At 48.2% G+C, this 17,441-nt stretch overlaps 1 protein-coding gene across 17 annotated transcripts in view; it reads right to left on the bottom strand.

The window, feature by feature from the left end:
- RBPMS (RNA binding protein, mRNA processing factor) overlaps nucleotides 1-17,441 on the bottom strand; it is a 171,540-nt gene that overhangs the window by 132,774 nt on the left and 21,325 nt on the right. The gene's annotated exons all lie outside the window — the stretch shown is intronic.

Below are 17,441 nucleotides of genomic sequence, written 5' to 3'. Positions count from 1 at the left end.
TATTTATTTATTTGAGAGATAGAGTTACAGATAGAGGGAGAGATAGAGAAAGAAGTCTTCTATCCGCTGGTTCACTCCCCAGGTGGCCGATTCAAAGCCAGGAGCTTCCTCCAGGTCTCCCATGCCGGGTGCAGGGGCCCAAAGACTTGGACCATCTTCCACTGCTTTCCCAGGCCACAGCAGAGAGCTGGATCAGAAGTGGAGCAGCTAGAACTCCAGCTGGAACTCCAAACGGTGCCCATATGGGATGCCAGCACTGCAGCTGGCAGCTTTACCTGCTATGCCACAGCACCGGCGCCAGCATTTTTAAAACACTGGAAATCTGCAGGCAATAGTCTGATCTCAATAGTCTGATTTGGTGGGCTGCTGGTCTTGAAAACTGTAGTCACCAAGAAGCCGGAACTTGAAAGGGCACGGCTGCAAAGAAGCTGATGAAAGGGATCTTGGTGGGTGACACGACATCCAACTGCAGAGGACGCCCTGAGACCTATGACAACTGCTTACCCTTGGATTACAGAGCGAGATGACACACTGTTCTTATATTTCACTACAAAAACTTGGGGACAGGCCTATTGATCACTGGAAGGAGTAGTTAAACATCCAACACTGTCGTTAGCTTCAATGTTCTACTTTGTTTTGTGAAAGGGGAAAACCAAATACCTTTTCAGCGGGTTTGGCTTTCACCGCTTTTAAATTAGGCAAAATTCAGTTATGAAGGCACAGAGGAGAGACCGCCCAGGGAGCCGAGAAAGCTTTCTAGAGGTTGTGTGCTGGAACACAGAGACCCACTGTGAGTGTACACAGAGTGTAAAGGAGCCCTTCCTTCCAGGGCCCCCAGCCCCGCGACCTGGCCACCACGTGGTGACTGATGGCACAGATCCCCCTGCACACCCCTGACACGACTCAGAGTGCTGCCACCTACTTGGGCCTCAGCTTCCTCATTAGTGAAGGGAGAGGCAGCGGGGTGGTAAAGTCCCATTCCAGTTCTAAAACTGCATTACTACATTGATAACCCAGCAGGATACTTCCATCCCACTTACAAGTAACACACACCAAGGAGAGAGCGCCTTCAAGGACCCTTTCTTCCTCACCGCCTTCGACTTGTCTAAGAAACAGAAGCACTTCTGCAATATTGTTTTTAAAAGATTTATTTATTTATTTGAAAGTCAGAGTTACAGAGATAGGCAGACACACACACACTCTTGCCAGATGGCCCCAATAGTTGGGGCTGAGCCAAAGCCAGGAGTTTCTTATGGGTCTCCCACATAGATGTCATGGGCCCAAGGACTTCAGCCAATCCTCTACTGCTTTCCCAGGAGCATTAGCAGGGCACTGGATTGGAAGTGGAGCAACCAGGACTCAAACTGGTGCCCATATGGGATGCCGGCGCTGTAGGAGGCAGCTTCACCCACTGTACCGCAGTGCCTTAGTGCTTTTTCTCATGGAGTACCACAGGGTTGAATGGGACTGTTGACATTACAGATGGTGCTAACATCCCCCACCCCCCTCCCAAAGCTTACTAGGACTACTCTGAAAGTGTTCTGAGAAATACAAGATTGGGACCAGCACTGTGGCGCAGTGGGTTAAAGCCCCAGCCTACAGTGCCAGCATCCCATATGGGCACCAGGTCAAGTCCTGGCTGCTCCATTTCAGATCCAGCTCTCTGCTATGGCCCAAGTGCCTGGGCCCCTGTACCCCTGTGGGAGACCCGGAAGAAGCTCCTGGCTCCTGGCTTTGGATCAGCTCAGCTCCGCCCGTTGCAGTCATCTGAGGAATGAACCAGTGGATTGAAGACCTCCCTCTCTCTGTCTCTACCTCTCTCTGTAACTCTTTCAAATAAATAAAATTTTAAAAAAAGAAAGAAAAAACACAATGTTTATACCGCATTTCAGTCCTAACATTAAGATAGTATATTTCCCACTCAAAAAAAAAAAAAAATCCTAAAAAGCCTTACAGTCCCATAGTATCTACTTTTTTTTTTTTTAAGATTTATTTATTTATTTGAAAGTCACAGTTACAGAGAGAGAGGAGAGGCAGAGAGAGAGAGAGAGAGAGAAAGTTTTCCATCTGCTGGGTCACTCCCCCAGAAGGCCGCAATGGCAGGAGCAGCACTGATCCAAAGCCAGGAGCTTCTTCCGGGTCAAACCGGCTCCCATATGGGATGCCAGCACCGCAGGCAGCAGCTTTACCCACTATGCCACAGTGGCAACCCCAGTACCTACTTTTTTAAAAGATTTTATTTGAAAGAGTTACAGAGAGGTAGAGCCAGAGAAAGAGACGTCTTCCATCTGCTGATTCATTCCCCAAATGGCCGCAGTGGCCAGAGCTGAGCCGATCCGAAGGCAGGAGCCAGGAGCTTCTTCCGGGTCTCCCACACAAGTGCAGGAGGACAAGCACTTGGGCCATCTTCCACTGCTTTCCCAGGCCTTAGCAGAGATCAGAAGCAGAGCAGCCGGGACTTGAACTGTTGTCCATATGGGATGCCGGCACTGCAGGTGGCGGTCTTACCCGCTACGCCACAGCGCCACCCTCAGCACCTACTTCTAAATGGCTCACATAGGTGACAGTTAACTTCAGAATAAAGAAATAGACGGCAGATCATACAGAACATCTGGCCAAGCCTCTCTGGGGGCTTTATAACTTTACTTTTCTTTATTTCATCTGTGCTGGAATTTAAACTTGGGAGGACAGCAGAACTTAATTTCTTAAGTCTAAACAAGGTGCCCTCTAATTACGCTGTGTGTCTTTACTTTCTCATCACTCAATAATAATACTGCTTGGGACTGTGTCCCGGTGAGGCAGGTTAAGCCACCTCTTGCAACACTGGCATCCTGCACCAGAGTGGGAGGCCTCGGCTGCTCGGCTTCCCTTGAGCTCCCTGCAAATGCACCTGGGAGGCAGCAAGGACGCCTCAAGACCTGGGCGCCTGCCATCCATGCAGGAGACCTGGATGGAGTTCCCAGCTCCTGGCTTTGGTCTGGCCCAGTCCTGGCTGTTGCAACCATCTGGGGAGTGATCTAGCAGTTGAAGATTAGTCAATCAATCAATTAGTCAATCAAGCTTTCATTTGGGAGTCCATCAGCAGATGGAAGAAAACTCTGTAATGATGCCTTTCAAATCAATCAATATCAATCTTTAATTAAATACCATGATGGTTAACAATCAACAATCCTTCCTGAGCCAAGCCCTCTCCCAGGGGCTCTCCCTGCACCAACCCCACGCCTCCCAAACCTACAGACAGGAAACAGTCAAAGAGATGAAACAGCAGTCATTCTCCCAAAGCCACAAAGCCAAGATCTGAATCCTGGCACTGCAATCCCACAGCTCACTTGTTTCAACTCCGGAAGGCCAACCCATCTCCCACCTGACTCCATGCTGGGTCATCAAAGATGACTCAGAGAAGCGCTGGGTTTACAGGCAGCACGGGCTGCCAAACACATAAAAGATAATTACTACAAGCTCTGTGGGCCTAACAGAGGCCTTTAAAATCGCTACGGAAACCAAGAGGCCGGGAGGTTGCCAGGGCACTTTGGCTGGGCTTCTACTGGAGCTGGGAGCTGACAGGCGAGCAGGCATTCCTGGGGTGAAGAGTGGAAGGGCATTCCAGGTAGAGAACAGGATGTGCCCAGGTACAGCAAGGTGAGTGAGCCCATGGAATCCAGTGTGGCGCAGAGAGGGAAGTGAGCAGAGCTGATGGAGGGGAAGTTTTTCTTTCCCTTTGGAACTCACTTTCAAATGAAATATTATCCTGCTGTGCAGGGTGCAGGTAAGAATATAAGCAGGACTGTTCAACTTTACTATGGTGTGGAAAACATTCAGTGGCCAGGGTTCGTTCTTCAAAACTTGGATTTTGATCTTTGTCGAGCTGTCAATCAGCCGCCCCATCCTCTCTCCCAGGACTCTTGGCAGTGGGGCAGCTCCCAAGTCAGCCATCGCTCGGCAGTGGCACTGCGCAGTACCGCTGAGCCAGACCGGGCAGTAGGTTAGATGTCATCAGTGCCTTTCCCTAGAATCTATCACTCTGCAAGGGGCTTATCAGGTTGGAACCCCACCCAAAGCCGGGGGCATCTGAATTTCAGAGCCTGGCAAGCCAGGAAGAGGCTGAGAAGGGCAGAGGTGGTAAGCAGGTGCACCCTCGGAAGCCTGGGTTAGAGCACTGAAGATGTTATGAACAAAACTGTTCCCATGCGTGTTGGGGACTGTGCCCATAAGTTTGACTCTCAAAGTGATCAATGACCCAGAAAATGTTAACGATCACTGCTCTTAAGCCGGCTGGGAGCCAGATCTCCAGGCAACTCAAAACACCTGGAGAAATCCAAAGACATAGTAAGGGGAAAAAAATCCAGAAAACCAACCATTGCAAGCTAAATGAGAAGTCCTCTCAGACCTTACTGGAAAGGATGACAAGCACCGTAGCCCGAGACTGTTCCAGCCTTAGGATCTGAGACAATAATGTCTGCCTGCCTTCACTCAGTACTATTGCGCAAGCTGCCACCCTGGCCAGGACCCCAAATGCTCATGATTTGCTGATAAGCCATGCATGGCTCCAGCTGGTAATCTAATTCTCCTAAGGAAAGTCTTCCCTCTAAACCTCGAGAAAGCAGCAAGGAAACGCAGGAAGCTGGAGCCACAGGCCAGGTACTTCTCTAAGCTAATATCTGAAAGAAAACTTAAAAAATAAACCACATGTCACCTTCACTTTAATTTTCTAGCACAAGATTAAAAGGATGGCTGTTTCCTGGGGAAGGAGTCTCAATGATTTACACAAGGGCAGTGTGGCCCCCTGCTGGGACATGACCAGGGACACCCCTCCCCTCAGCCACAGCATCCTCGCCCATGACACCACCAGCATCAACATCTCCTAGGTCTTCCAGCACCAGATTTCACCCTGTTGTTGACTTCCTCAGTGCTACCCTGTTGAAAGTAGCCCAAGAGTCAAGAGAAAGTGGCTTCCGGGGGATTCCAAGGGGGAGAGAGGCCTTCAGGCACTTGGCAAAGGAGGCCAGGGGGAGCAGAATGAGGATGGAAACCACCAGCAGCCACCCTGGAGCCGGCAGCTGTCTGGGTTCGCTGGGCAGCCCTCATCCCACGGGGACTGTGTGCTCAGGCAGGCTGCTCACCCTCTCTGCTCTTCCTCACCCATGCAATGGGGCTCACCACTGGCCTTCTGCACGGAACTCTAACAATTCGATGAGCCACTGTTCATAAATATGTTTAGAAAACATCTGGAACATAACTGTTTGACAAATACACCAATTCTTCCCAAAATTCCTTGGTTAAGGGAATGGGCTCTATCTAGGGCTGACATTGTGCCATTGTGGGTTAAACTGCTGCTTGCAGCGCCAGAATCCCGTACAGGCGCCAGTTCGTGTCCTGGCTGCTCGCTCCACTTCTGATCCAGCTCCCTGCTAATGTGCCTAGGAAAGCAACAGAAGATGGCCCAAGTCCTTGGGGCCCTGCACCCACAGGGGAGACCTAGAAGAAGCCCCTGCCTTTGGTCTGGCTGTTGCAGGCATTTGGGGAGTGAACAGTGGATAGAAGACCTCTCTCTCTCTCTCTCCCTGGGTAACTCTGCCTCTCAAATAAATAAATAAGCCTTGAGAGAGAGGGAGAGAGGGGGAAAGGGAGAGAGGGAGGGAAGGAGAGAGGGAGAGGGAGACAGAGAGAATGGGCTCTGTCTCAATGTTCAAGTGTGAAGTAAAACACCAAAAACCATCACTATGGTACAGTCTGTCATTGGAAACAAAAGACATTAATCAGAAAATCAAATTAAGAGCCACCGTTTTGAGTTCCTGTCGCAGGTGAACCACCCTGCTAGATGCTGGGAGATAAAGAAACAGATTATTCTGCCTAGAAAATACTTATATCAATCCCAGGTGCCCGGACAAGTGAGGGACAAGGACCCATGTGACAGATGTTAGATTTATACTGAGGAACTTAGCCCACAACTTCCAAAGGAAGACAGAAATCCTGCAAAAGCAATAATGGTTAAAGAGTCTGTATTTAATTACAGGTTGATGTTAATGTCTTGTGTGTTTTTATTGGATAACTAAAGCCTAGATGTGTTGACAAGTTTGGAAACAGAATGACCACTGAATACTAATTGATTTTACTGTGCCCAAAAGGTTAGCATGAAGGAAAAATGAAGAGTTTCTGTCTTTATCAGATTCTGTGCCAGCCACAGCACCACAGCTTACAGGCATCTCTTTCAATTCTCACAATTCCAAGCAGAAATTATCTTCATTTTCTTCTGACAAACAGGCGAAGCAACTGAGATTTAGAGAGGTTAAAGGTCACCCAGCCAACAAGTGGAGCAGAACTCGTCAGGAATCCAAAATAACCAGGCACCTTAAGGAACTGATGGATAATTAAATTCCCAATGTCACCAACGCCAGGCTTATGGACTAATTTCTCAATAACCTGTCCTCATTCCATGTCTCAGCGCCAACCCCTTCCAAATAATAATCGTAATACTGGTAGCAGGATTTCTACTTGTTGAGCACATTATTTAAATTCTATTGTGGCTCGACGTCTATATAATCAGTATTTAATCCTACGTAGATCTTATTGTTCCCAATTTACACAAGAATCTGGCCTCAGAGAAATGCAGTAACTTGCCCAAAGCAGCACTGCTAATCAATGACAGAGCCAGGATAGAACAGGATGTGGAGCCTAGAGTTGGCTCACCCCACTGCTCACTGCACTATGAAGACAGAAAACGCCCATGCAAACTGAAACCCGGACTCAGCTTCAAACTGTCATCAGGCTGTGCTTCCCAAGGCACACCTTCTCTCTTCTCAACAGATCCTGTCCCTGGGAAGCTAAGGTGGACCCTTCCCAGACAAGGTGTCCCCACCAACTTAGTGCCCCAGTGGACACTGATGGGACTGCGATGCAAGCCCAAGTGGAGAGCAGAGGGAAGAAGGAATGGAAAGGAGGTGCCCCTCCCCCCCCACCCGCATTCCCGGCCTGGCCCAGCCCAGCCCTCTGTCCCCACAAGGTAGCTAGGCAACGGGCCCCACACACAAAGAGGAGAGAGGTGCCAAGCCTTGCCAGACAGGTCTTCAAAGGCAGGCAGGACTGGTAACCTATAAATATCCACAAGGTGAGGGAACACATGAACTAAGAGATAAGGGACAAATACTACAAATGTTTCAGAGTCTGGATCTCCAGTGGGAGGAAGACGACAAAGAACCCTGGTGAGACACCTGTGCACAGAACCGCAGGCTAGGCTGGGAAGTAGGAGAGCAAAGCCCAGGACCACCGGGTTATCACATAACAGTCAACAGGCTGCAGGCGAAGCATTGCAGCTCTCCTGGTGACACAGCATGGAAACCAGGGCATGGACCTGGTGATAAAAAGGGGCTCCCAAAGTTTGTGGAGGGGCTGGGGCCGTGGCATAGCTGGTAAAGCCGCCATCTGCAGCACCGCATCCCGTTAGGGCGCTGGTGCAAGTCCTGGCTGCGCCACTTCCGATCCAGCTCCCTGCTAATGTGCCTAGGAAAGCAACAGAAGATGGCCCAAGTGCTTGGGCCCCTTCACCGCTGTGGGAGACCTGGATGAAGCTCCTGGCTTCCACAGTGGCCCAGCCCCGGATGCTGCGGCCATTTGGGGAGTGAACCAGCAGAGGGAAATTAATTCTCTCTCTCTCTCTCTCTCTCTGTCCCTCACCCCATCCCGTCTTTCCTTCCCTCTGCCTCTCCTTCTCTGTAACTCTTAAAAAACAAACAAACAAAGAAAGGTTCGTGGAAAATGGAATTACAAGCTGGGTCGGGGCAGGTGGCTGACGTCTCAGTGGAGCATTTAGCTTCCTGGCTCTGGCTCCTGACTCCAGCTTCCTGCTAATGCAGACGCTGAGAGGAGCAGCAGTGGCTCAGGTAAATACCACTCCTGTGGGAGACTTGGGTTGAATTCCTGGTTCCCAGCTCTGTCAGCCCCTCTCAGGTATTTGGCAGTAAACCAGCAGATGGAATCACTCAGTCTGAATCTCTCCCTCCCTCTCTCTCCTCCTCCACCCAAATAAAAGATAAATATATTAAAAAAAAAATTAGACACAAGTTTATTGTGGCGCAAAAAAAGAGAAAATCTGTGCACTTTTCCCATAAGATGTATTTTGCACTGAGTTTTTGAAGCTCCTTGGATGCATTTCAAGTGCTCAGAAGCCTGGATGCAGGTCCTGGGTCTCAACTCTGCTTTGGGTACTGAAATTAAAAGATGATCTCCATAAAACGAAAGTAAAGCATTAAGCTGCGGCCGGCAAGGCCCGCATCACAAAGGAGTGCCAGTTCACGTGCTGGCTGCTCCACTTCCGATCTAGTTCCCTGCTAATGTCTTGGGACATTAGCCACTCATATGGGAGACCCAGATGGAGCTCCAGGCTTGAGCCTGGTCCAGCCCTGGCTGTTGTGGTCATTTAAGGAATGAATCAGTGGATGGAAAATCTCTGTCCCACTTCTCTCCGGCTCCACACTAACTCTGCCTTTCAAATAGACATCTTAAAAAGAAAAGACAGTGTAGTGTTAGAATTCCCTGCTTCACCAAGTTCCTCAAGCACAAATAGCAGACATAAAGAAGATAAAGTCTTCCAAAAGTCCATGGAAAATGCACATTATGAACATAACTATGTTGGGCCGGCGCTGTGGTGTAGTAAGCTAAGTTTCCACCTGCAGCTCCGGCATCCTACATGGGCGCCGTTTCAAGCCCCAGCTGCTCCTCTTCCGATCCAGCTCTCTGCTATGGCCTGGGAAAGCAGTGGAAGATAGCCCAAGTCTTTGGGCCCCTGCACCGGGGTGGGAGAGCTGGAAGAAGCTCCTGGCTTCAGGCTTTGGATCAGCACAGCCCTGGCTGTTGTGGCCATTTGGGAAGTGAACCAGCGGACAGAAGACCTTTCTCTCTGTCTGCCTCTCTCTCTGTGACTCTACCTTCTCAAATAAATAAAAATATTTTTTAAAAAAGAAAATATCTATGCAGTTTTCAGGTTTTTTTGCAGCAAGTAAATTATGTTTTATTTCCACATTTCCATTAGCTTTACTATGTAAAATACTCTTGAATATTTGAAAGGCAAGTTAGGGAGCAAGCCACGGCTTGGGACATGGGACGCATCCTCTACTGGAGTTCATGTCACAGCTCCGCTTCTGATTCCAGCTTCCTGCTAATGTGCACCCTCAGAGGCAGGGGGTAATGTCTACCTACTTGGGCCCCTGCTACCCTGAATTATTTCCTGGCTCCCAGCTTTGGCCTGACCCAGCCACAGCTACTGCCAACATGTGGGGAGCAAAGTAGTACATGGAAGATCTGTCTCTCTCTGCCTTGAAAATAAAAAATAAAAATCTGAAATGAAACTCTGCTTCAGTAAAACACATCCACTCAATAGCATTCATTATGAAATTGTGATTTTCCATTTTTTTAAAAGAGAACATTCTTTATGGATTTTCCCTGCGACTTCTTGGGTGTGTGTGAGATTACATAAAAGAAAAAATGAAGACAAGGAGCCAAATTGAATGTGTTCTAAATTCTACCCTCAGATACTTGTTTCACATTGAGAAACGGACATTCGGATTTCTCTTGTACAGTGTTAAATGCCTTCAAAGCAAGTGCTGTGACCATTCTCATGCCTACACAAAGCCCCGATCTGTATATAAAATAACAGTAGATAATCCTACACGTCCCGGCCCAAACACTGCTGCTTCTAAGGACCTTTCCTCAACTTCCTAGCCCCAGTAATTACTTTCCTCTTATGTCTGTTACAGTAATCCATTTTTCCTCATTTTGTGACTTTCTACCTAACTCATAAGGCATCTTTGTCACAGGGTAGGTTCCCAGGAAATGCTTTTTACCAACTATGTGATATCATGTTTCAAACTTTAGACAAAATACAGTATTGGGACATGTCATGTGTACCTCATGGAATTCTTCATGGGAAGTACACACAAAAACCACACGCACACTGTGGAAGTCAGGAAAATATCACCAGAAAGAGGAAATCGAACAATTCTTACATTTTCTTTAAGAAATTTTACTTGAAAAACCATTGTTGCAGATCTGCCTGTCCAAAAATAAAGTTAAACTGGCCTGGTGGTAATTTTTTGCAATGCCAGGAAGCTGGCGAGTATGCGATTAAACTTGCTTCCCCTTAGCTCCACCAGAGATGCTATCAACGCTGCTAAACAGAAGGTTCTACAAGTTCACAACCAGTTCACAACCAGCACATGCAAAAATAACCTTGAGAAAGACCAAACAAACTGTGTCTAATTTTCACACAAGTCACTACATATAAACTCTGAATCTCTCACAATCCCTGAACTTTTTCACTCATCGTCTGTCATAATTCAACATAAACAGCCTGTTAAAGCGTGGGAGGAAAATAAATGAAAATTGGACATTTTCATGCCTTTGGATAAATATTTTGCACTTTTCACTCACTAGCCTGTCACCTGACTCCGAGTTTCTAAACCCTTTCTATCAGTGCTCGATGTGCCAGCGCCTCTCCACCGCCCAGCCCCAGCTTCACCTGTGAACTATTTATCCTGCTGCAAGAATGCAGGAAGTGTTTGCAGGAGAAACCCTAGAACATGAAAGGCGCAAAGACCTGTCAGATCAGCTTTAGCCATTTCTTCTTCTAACCTCTATTCCTTAGCTAAGTGATTTTCCCAAAAGATACCGCCTAACTGGTAAAACAGGAAGTCCCCAGAAGGCGCCTATAACCTTGCTCAAAGAATCACAATTGCGGTTAGTCCAGGAAAGACTCCAAGGGCTCCATGCACACAATGCCCTTAGCTAAGGGGATGACCTTGAACTAGTCATTTCACCTTCCCATGATTCAGTTTCTTCATTTGGTGACTGGTCTCGGCTTTGATATTTGCTAAGAAAAGCTTTGACTTTTCTTGGATTTTACACACATAAGTCTATTGGGTTCCAGGGTCCTAGCTTCACCCTGACCCAGCCTCAGCTGTTGAGGTCATTTTGCGAAATGATGGTTGGAAGATCTTGATCTCTCTCTGCCTTTCATATAAACAGGAGGACATCATTTTTTAAAATGCACTTTGGGGGCCGGTGCCGCAGCTCACTAGGCTAATCCTCCGCCTTGCGGCGCCGGCACACCCGGTTCTAGTCCCGGTTGGGGCTCCAGATTCTGTCCCGGTTGCCCCTCTTCCAGGCCAGCTCTCTGCTGTGGCCAGGGAGGGCAGTGGAGGATGGCCCAAGTGCTTGGGCCCTGCACCCCATGGGAGACCAGGATAAGTACCTGGCTCCTGCCATCGGATCAGCGCAGTGCGCTGGCCGCAGCGCGCCAGCCGCGAAGGCCATTGGAGGGTGAACCAACGGCAAAAGGAAGACCTTTCTCTCTCTCTCTCTCTCACTGTCCACTCTGCCTGTCAAAAATAGAATAAAATGTACTTTGGAACTTGCATTAGAACATTTCAATTTGTACATTAATGTGGAAGAAATCGAATTCATTATGATCCATCCAGGAATGCTGTTTATAACTCTATTTTATTCATGTCTTCAACATCTCTCAGAATACAATATGCTTGTGGTCTTGCAAGTGCACTGTTTTTAATTGCTTCGATTGTGTGTTTTTTAAAAGGAGGTTTTTAAAGATTTACTTATTGATTTGAAAGAGCTACAAAGAGGCAGAGGCAGAGAGAGGTCTTCTATCTGCTGGTTCACTCCCCAGATGGCGCAACAATTGGAGCTGGGCCAATCAAAAACCAGGAACCAGGAGCTTTCCCAGGTAGGTGCAGGGGCCCAAGGACCTGGACCATCCTCCAAAGCTTTCCCAGGCACATCAGCAGGGAGCTGGATCACAAATGGAACAGCCAGGACTTGAACCCACACAGGATACTGGCACTGCAGGAGGCACCTCCAAGCTACACCAAAGGGCAGGCCCCTCCATTGTGTTTTTATTTTATTTTTTTGACAGGCAGAGTTAGACAGTGAGAGAGAGAGAGACAGAAAGGTCTTCCTTCCATTGGTTCACCCCCAAAATGGCCGCTGCGGCCAGCACACTGTGCTGATCCGAAGCCAGGAGCCAGGAGCTTCTTGCAGGTCTCCCACATGGGTGCAGGGCCATCCTCCATTGCCCTCCTGGGCCACAGCAGAGAGCTAGACCAGAAGAGGAGCAACCGGGATTAGAACCCTGTGTCCATATAGGATGCCGGCGCCGCAGGCGGAGGATTAGCCAAGTGAGCCACAGCGCCGGCCCCTCCATTGTATTTTATAATTGATTATAAAAATCTATGCTAGATTTTTTTTTAAAGCCCAGAAATTTTTGTATTGTTCTTACCAACCATCTTACTAAACTTTGTTATTGGTTCTTTTTCCCCCCCAACTGAAAAAGGTAAGTAAAAGACTAGGGGAAATATTTAGCAAATACATTGCAAACAAAACAATCATGTCCACAACATATAAATAGCGCCTCCAGGTCAATAAAAACACAACACATGGCACAGCAGGTTAGGCAGTCATCTGCAGTGCTAGCATCCCACAAGGGTGCTGGTCCTGGTAGCTCCGCTTCTGATCCAGCTCTCTGCTACTGTACCTGGAAAAACAGTGGAAGATGGCCCAAGTTCCTGGGCCCCTGTACCCACATGGGAGACCTGGAAGAAGCTCCTGGCTCCTGGCTTTAGCCTGGCCCAGCCCCAGCAGTTGCAGCCATCTGGGGAGTGAACCAGTGGATCAAAGATGTCTCCTCTCTCCCTAACTCTTTCAAAAGTCAGTTTTAAAATTCTATAAAAGAGGGGCCGGCGCTGTGGCATGGGAAGTTAATCCTCTGTCTGTGGCACCAGCATCCCATATGGGCACTGGTTCTAGTCCCAGCTGCTCCTCTTCCAATCCAGCTCTCTGTTATAGCCTGGGAAAGCAGTAGAAGATGGCCCAAGTCATTGAGCCCCTGCACCTGCATGGGAGACCTGGAAGAAGCTCCTGGTTTTGGATCGGCACAGCTCTAGTTGTTGTGGCCATTTGGGGAGTGAACCAGCAGATGGAAGACCTTTCTCTCTCTCTCTCCCTCTCACTGTCTGTAACTCTACCTCTCAAATAAATAAGTAAAATCTTAAATATATATATATATATATAGAGAGAGAGAGAGAGAGAGAAAGAACAGAAAAACACACAACCTAACAGAAAATATTCAAAGAATAGAAACCACCAAGTTGTTGAAAATCTAAAACTAGCCAGTGAACACACAAAAAACATTAACTTTCATTAATAATAAAAATACAAACTAAAGTAGTGAAATGTCTTCTTCCAGCCAATGATCATGAACTAGGAAAGACAACAAGTAGTGTTAGAATACCAAAGGTATAGATACTTCAGATTGGACTGTATGTTACTAAGACTTTATAGAAGGCAATTCAGCATTAACTAAATGCACATGACTTTTTAATCCAGAAATTCCATTTCCAGCAATCTTTACATTAGATTCAAGTTCTAGAGTTAAAAAGTATATTATAGGGCCTGCTGCTTGGGACCCCAGCATCCCATATGCTGGCTGGTTTGTATCCTGCTGCTCCATTTCTGATCCAGCTCTCTGCTAATGGCCTGGGAAAGCAGTACAAGATGGCCCAAGTACTTGGGCCCTGACACCCATGTGGGAGACCCGGCAGAAGCTCCAGGCTCCAGACTTCAGCCTGACCCAGTCTTGGCAGTTGTGGCCATATGAGAAGTGAATCAGAAGATGGAAAATCTCTCTCTATATATAAATTATTAGGTGGCATATATGGTTTAAAAAATATCCTTAAATTGCTCAAGTATATGTGGTTTATTTATTCAGATGTATGTTAGTATATATAAATAGTGTGGGGAGCAACTCGGACTAGACTGTTACTGGAATTAAGACTTATTCTATACATCTGCTCTCCCACAATATGGCGCTGAGAAGGCAATAACAACTTCTACGCAGCTGCCTCTCACCAACTTGAGTGATGACCTGCAGGAGCTGATCCTGCTCCTGATTGGAGGAGAGCAGCGTACTCGGCGTGTGGGTAGCAGAGTTGGGATTGGTGGAAGAGGACTATAAAGGAGGAGAGAGACAACATGCACCAGGAACATCTATCTGAAGGAACACCTGAGCAGCCCCCGAGAGAGCCGGCCAGCGGTATGCCGCTCCCCCGCGGAAGTGGGGAAAGTGGCAGGGGGAACCGCCCTTCCACGGAGGTGGAAGGGTCGGTAGCCAACCTGGGAAGGACCAGCAGCAAACCCGGGAAGGGCCGAGCAGACAAAAGAACAGCGCAGGGTCCTGTGTCGTTCCTCCACGAAGAGGGGGAGTGACATAATTGCCGTGACTCGGATATGAAGCCTAGGCAGGGTTTAGTGTCGTTCCTCCACGAAGAGGGGGAGCGACAAAATAGGTTGTATTTACCAACATGTATGCATATATATATATCACAAAGAATACATAACCAAATTAAAATGTGCATTTCTAAAAACAGTACACAGGGCAAATAAGTGGTAACTCAGCTGGATACAATGTAACTATCCCACACCACTAGAAATACCAGCAGAGACTTGACCAAAGATGTCCATGCAAAGATATTTCCTGCAATTGCATTAGTAACGGCAAAAGTACTAAAAATAACCCACGTGCCAGTGGGCAGGAAATGGTTAATCTATCTTGGTATTCCCATTCAATGCAATGCGCTATGTGGCTGCTGTGCAGAGTGAGCCACAGCCCTACTCAGGAACAGGGAAGACCTAGGAATTACTGTGAAGTTAAAAATAAGGAACACAAAAGAAAAAAAGTTTCATCTTACGTATTCAGTAAGTGCACAGAGAGGCATATTAAACCAGTGACTGTGATTACACTTCTGGGACGGGGACAGGGGACAGGATGGGGATAGGACATAGAAAGGGAAGTTGCATTGTTTGCTGTGTGTACAGCTGTATTTTATACTTGTAAACATTCCAAGGCCTTATGACTTTTTAATTTTTTAAACAGAAAAATGGGGTGATATGACTTATGCTTGATCCATTTTCTACAAGTCCATCAAGGCATTGCAAGATGCCTCCACCTTCGTTTCAGCCACACATCAGGTGCAGGAGTCACAGTGAGCCAGGGCTGTGCAGACATTAAGAAACAACACAGAGACGCTGTCCAGCCATTCCCGACCTTCTGGGAAACGCTAAATACCCAGACGTCCTGATCCATCTTGTTTCTGTAAGACCATAAAATATCTGAACATTTTAACCAGCTTGTCAGTGATCTAGGACACAAAAAGACTTTGTTATTCTTAACGGAGGTAAAAAGATGGATCTGTCCTCTTCAAGAATAACCTTCGTCCACCACAAAGAAAACATCGCGAGGGCAGAGGGAGGGCAGCGAAGTCTATGTATGTACAAGCCTGGAAAGCAGGGAACACACTACTTCCTATAGATGAACGTTTACACAAACATTAACTCCACTAGCGGAGGGCCCCTTTAGACCCTTTATCATCTTGTTTAGTTTATCTGGCAAGAGGATGCAAACCAAACCCAACAAGAAGCAGGGGACACTCTTCCTGCTCCTATGTCGCTGGTTTATCCGGAAAAAACATGCCGTATCCTGCCTCGTAGGGATTTCCCGATCCTGAAAATCCCACATTGCAAAGAAGCATCACTTGGAAGGGTACGAAAGGGAGTCATTGTGGTACCTGAAAACTTAGCCTCATACAATCTATTCTTGAAACATTTATTGATTTGAAAGGCAGATTTGGGGTGGGGGTGGAGAGAGAGATTGCTTTCCTATGTGCTGGTTCATTCCAGCAAATGGCTAGGGCAGCCAGGGCTGGGCCAGGCTGAAGCCAGGAGCCTGGAACAGACTTCTTAAATACAGGTTAACACAAGACCGAACTGACAAATGTCGTCCGCAGCACTTCTTGGACACAAAGAAATGAGGCCTTCCTCCTGCGCAATGCACTTCTCACATAGCCCTCCCAGGACGCATCCCTCAAGGCATAGCAGGAAAAGGCAGAGTGGCCGCCACACCAAGCCGAGAACAGCACTGGCCCGCCTCGGCTGCCCCAAAGCCGGATCTTTCCAGCCAAGCCTGAGCCCGGGTCTGTCTTGCCCTCTTGAGACCCCTGAGTTCCTGGAAGCCTGGTCCTAAAACCTGGGGTCTGACAGGGCCAATAATAAAGACACTAAAATGAAAGGGACGCTGCCCCCTTGTTAGGGAAGCGAGTGGCACTCAGCAGGACCAAAAGCATGGAGCACCCAGGGCCGGGGCCTGCTCTGCTGGTGGACTGAACGAGCTGGCAGCAGGGCACGGGGAGACGCATCAACAGACCCGGGAGACAGAGCCGTACCATCCGGGGATGGATCCGTTCAGTGCGGGCAAGGCCGTCAGGGGCCCTGGTGAGCGTGGGGTGTGGGCGCCTGAGCGTTCGAGGCGGCCAGGGCAGAGGTCTGGGACACAGCTCATCACCCCTGGGAGTGCAGGACAATGGGCAGCACGGAGGGCTCAGGAACCAAGGACAAAGGGCAGAAAGGAGACCGTGTGGGGTGGACGCAGGTCGGAAGCGGAAGCCAAGGAGGCAATGTCGCGGGTGGAAAACTCCCAAGTGATTTTTGTTTTCTTCCTCATACTTTCCTGCAGGTTCCCAGGATCCTCTCAATGACACGCATTTTGTTATTTATCAGGAAAAAATCTCTTCTACCAGAAAACTCTGCAAAAGCTTCTGTCATGATGTCTAAGTTAAGGAGCAGGATCAGTGCACTCCCCACGGGGGTACGTGCCTTCTCTGGGTCTGCCGATGGCTTTGCACAGATCCGGCGCTGTGCTGCGGCCTCGTGACCAGTGACACACACTGTCCAGCCTCCAGGCCAAGGTCTGGGATCCCAGCAGAGCAGAGCAGAGCAGAGCAGAGTCGGCCGACCCCTGGGCACATGGCCCAGTGACCTTGGCTTCACTGGCATACTGTTCTAAGCAAATGAGCTAAGCACCAACAGGCCTGCTTACTCTGCCCCACTTCCTAAAGTTCCTCAACTCTGCACCATTTCCTATTAAAAAAAAAAAATATTCCACCTACAAATATGCACAGAGAGAAGAGGTCCAAGGCTCACCCAGAGTATTTGTTCATTACCTCTACATAGGGTTGATGTTTACCCACGGGCGACTTGCCCTGGCAAACAGGAGTGTATCATTAATGAGAGTGCAGGTAGCCCCTGAGCCAGCACAGACAGTACCCAGCGACCCAATGCCTGCTGTTCTGAGGACAGCGAGAGGGCACGAGCAAAGTCCTCTTACAGTCAACAAGGATAGACGTACGACAGCCTCCTCCCCAGAAATCTGGGTGTTTCTTTCACATCATCCAGCTATAACAGCATCCTTCTTGGATCAGGCTGACCATTCTTCTCATTCTCTTCACTTGGTAACAAACTCAAAATACACAGGTTATTGTTTATGCCTGACCTGAAGGAATCAGAGGGAACCCCGATCCAGGAGAACACGGCCAGGGGGAGCACGC

The sequence above is a fragment of the Oryctolagus cuniculus genome, chromosome 2 (assembly GCF_051225735.1).
Source record: "Oryctolagus cuniculus isolate XC-2025 breed Fujian yellow rabbit chromosome 2, ASM5122573v1, whole genome shotgun sequence".
Classification (NCBI taxonomy): Eukaryota; Metazoa; Chordata; class Mammalia; order Lagomorpha; family Leporidae; genus Oryctolagus; species Oryctolagus cuniculus.
This window is presented reverse-complemented; position numbering and strand designations above follow the sequence as displayed.